This window comes from Rhipicephalus sanguineus, chromosome 1, assembly GCF_013339695.2.
Source record: "Rhipicephalus sanguineus isolate Rsan-2018 chromosome 1, BIME_Rsan_1.4, whole genome shotgun sequence".
NCBI classification, from domain to species: Eukaryota; Metazoa; Arthropoda; class Arachnida; order Ixodida; family Ixodidae; genus Rhipicephalus; species Rhipicephalus sanguineus.
In genome coordinates, this window is record NC_051176.1 from 107,454,766 (window position 1) to 107,458,792 (window position 4,027).

Here is a 4,027-nt window from a genome sequence, read left to right on the forward strand (position 1 = left end):
TATATATATATATATATATATATATATATATATATATATCATGTAATATGATAATTGATGACCAGAGGCTTCTGCTTGGTTATGATCAGGGAGTGTAAGCCAAGTCTTGAAAACTCTTGTATGAGCAAGTTGCCACGAGGTCTTCTTTATTAGATATACGGGTGCCTACTTCCTGACTGACTATGAAAAGAGTTTGCAATGGATTTGACATACACCATTTACTGCTGTTACCTCAAAACTACCAATGAAAGCAAGAATGCATCAGTTGAGACAGTGCAGACTTCTTTGAACCAAACAACTCAAGCAGTAGTCTTTCAGAGCAGAAATCTTCTGCTCAGGTAAATTTTGTACCCACTGATATCACAAGTTCAGCAAGCTGTTCATTGGGTGAACAATTTCTGACATGTTAACTTTACCAAGTAGTTTGCCATGTTCAGTTAGCTTCTTAAATTGAAGTGTTTGACAGTAGGCTTATGTTCATTGTTCCATGCTCTTTTGCAGTATAAAGTTTTGTATTTATGTTTTAATATGCATCCTGAGTACTTGACCTATTTTCATGCTGATCTTGTATATGACCACATCCCCTTTGTTGTAGAGTCTCACAAATGCTTATAAACCTGGATCAGTTCGGAGTTTCTATCCTGCCTTCAGGAAGGATGTTGTCCAGGTAACAAACAACACCTTCCGGACCCAAGAAAGCCTTACAATTTTGAAATTTTCTTTAGGGAGAAATTGGTAGCCTAGCTAATGGCCAGAAGGAAGTTGCATCGTTTGAGTGTGCTACATCGAGTCATGAAGTTTGCCATATTTTATGACTGCTCCACATAGTAGCGCACCCAGGATTTCTGTCAGGGGGTGCGGAAATTTTGTCAATATCTTGTGATAAGAGGGAAGGGTTTATTAAACATGGGTTTGTTAATGCAGTATGCTGCACAGTGTGGCGCTGTTGGCTGCCACACAAAGGGGTCGACCGAGCAATTTCCTGCGAAGGCAGCGCGAAGTCAACTTGTTACAGGCCTGTGAGCATCTGCCGTGGTGATGGAGCACCAGCCAGCAGAGAGCTCGGTTGGAGAGGGAGCCAAAGGGCCATCACAAGCGGCCAATCAGGAAGTAGCCTTGTGTGGCGAGATACATCTCAAGAAAATAGAAACAAAATATTTTTATTACAGAAAAGAAGTAATTTGTCCTGTTGCAAACACATGATATGAAGCACATACAAGCAATTTATTCAGAGAAAATATAACATTTTATCAATTGATCAAATATACTGCTTTAATCTCATTATGAAATACAAGCAAAGTTTGCTATCACACAACGCTTGTTTTCTTAAATTGTGTAACCTTAGGAAAACTACAGAATCTCATTATAACTTTAGGCAACGGCCTTCTGCCATGGTTTGTACAAACCTTACTCTCAAACTAGTCATAATTTAAAAAGACTTGAACAATGTATTCATGTTTGAAAATTAAAACATTGCTATCTTTAATATGCATAAAAAACTTTTTAAAAAAAGCTTCTCATTCAGAATGGCGTCTAGCTCAGTTTTTCTACTTGTGCTGCTAGAATACTATGTGTAAAAGAAAACGTCATACAATAGTGCTCATGTGTGCAACATTGTCATCCTATGTTACTTGTTTTTTTTTTTCTTAGGAGTCATATCTGTAGCATTTCACATGTCTCTTGTTCATTTACACCTTTCCCGAACCTACGTTTTTGGGATACTTAATGTATACTTTTTATAGTGAATTTATGTAGTATTTGTTAGCCGCTTAGCAACGTGTGCATTGTTTCATGATTGACTGTACGCAGTTCCTTGTTTTAACAGCGAAGCTGTTAAAGCCGGCAGTAAGACGTCCGTTAACAAAAAAAAAAACCCTGCTGTGCCGTTGCCGTAACAACCGCCACAGCTGCGCGCCGCCTGTGCTAAAAATAGCCGAGCCGCCGCCGCGCCGAGGAGCAGCCGCCGCCGTAGTAGGGCCGTAGCAACCGCCAGTTTCTTACACCGTGGCTCAGGGACAGCGACTTCAACACATTCAGAGTGGCAAGCTTTGCGCGTATTCCGTCTCTTGGCTGCCGCTTCTTCGGCCAAGCACACTGGATCCAATCGCCGCCGGCGTTGTGATTCCCATGCTGCAATACCAGGCAGTACGACGAGCTGAGGATCAACCAGCTTCGCTGTGCCAAGCTTTGTGCAACTTTATGCAAACTTCCCGCATTTTTTTATTGCGATAGCAATTATATGGACAGTCTCGGCTGGAAAATGTCCGTCCCCGTCGCCGTCATGCACCGTATATGTATAAGTATGTATATATATATAAAAGCCCCAAAGAAAAATTTTTCAGAAAAATGCTTCCGAAGCGCGGAATCGAACCAGGGACCTCTTGCTCTGCAGCGAGTGGCGCTATCCACTACGCCACGAAACGCAGATCCTCCACGTAGCGAACGGCGAGCGTTATATACACACCCTTTACCGCTGGACGGACTCAGAGACGGCAGGCGATAATAAGCGTTTCTTCATTACTAGCGAGATGGCGCTAGAAGCCCGACGGGCGCATTTAAAAGTCGTCGGCGAGCTCGCTCGCTTCTTCTGATATTTGCGCATGGGAGAACCTTGCCCTTCCACTGTCTGCTCGCGCGGTTTTCTCGTGGTGAGGGTAAGAGGAACGTTTCAAGCTTTGACCGTGATGTCCGCGCTCATGTTACGGCGCATACGAATGTCACTCGAGCTCAGGGACGCCGCTAAACGAACAAACAGAAGATGAGCGCGAACTATCAAGTGTCACAGCTCGACACTTGAAGCACGCTAGTTTCCTTCGCTGCTTCGGCCGCCTTTGCAACAGGAGCGCTGTTCAAACTGAGAGTATCCATTGGCGAGCCTCACTTCGTATAGCATTAGTTTCTTGCTATCGCATTCATTGCTTCGCCCTTGCGGCGAAACTGTGACTTTTTTTATTTGTTCTTTTTCCTTTTCTGTTCTTTGCTTGTTTTTATGTAAACCTGAAGCTCTGATATAATGAGCTTTTCTTTTCCTGATTTTTTGAAGATGGCCGATCAGTGTGCAAATGTTTTCATATCTGCTCTGCAAATTAATTTTCGATGCCAAGGAAAATGGACAGCAGCCTCGTGAATCTGCTAACATAGCAGCTTTTTGCTCTTATCCTTGAATTTTCTTTCCGCAATTTCTGTAAGGAAACTGCTGAATAAAATTTAATTTTAATTTGAAAGGCGCGACCGGATGACGTATGCTAGCGCGGTGTGTACGTGTGTGGCGTCGCAACGGTGGGAATAAACCAAAGGGTTTTAGGGAGAGAGAAGCATGAAAGCGTGGTTTGCGCGGGAAACAAAGCACGGCTAGGGTGCCCTAGCCCGCGGCGCTATACCGGCGCCGTGGCTATGGCAGCCATGCTGCTACTACTGCAGCGGTCCTGGCAATCGAGTTCCTCGGGGCTAGCACAACGCGCTAGCTGAGAAATGGGGCGCAAAGGGGAGGAGCTCTCAATCAGCACTATATATATATATATATATATATATATATTCAGTGGGAAAGTTCAGTGGGTCCGACGGCCTTCGTCAGAGAAAGAAGGCCGTGCCACGGCCGAAACGTTAGGCATAAAGTATTTTCTCGTGCGTGCACCCTCTTGTTTTGTTTTCATATATATCGTATATATATGTTTTCATATATATCATATATATATATGTTTTCATATATATATATTTCCTTCTGTATATATATATATATATATATATATATATACAGAAGTGTAGATGAATGGTTCAGTGGGCCAGTTCTTTTCGAGCAATGGGTATAGCACAACGGAGGCGTTGTCAACAGTGATATAAATATTTATTTTCCAACAGTTTCGGGAGGTCCCCTCCCGAAACTGTTGGGAAATAAATATGACCTCCCGAAACTGTTGGAAAATAAATATTTATATCACTGTTGACAACGCCTCCGTTGTGCTATACCTATCTGTCTTTCTCTCTGTATATATATATATATATATATACACGCAGTGTTTTTTTTTTT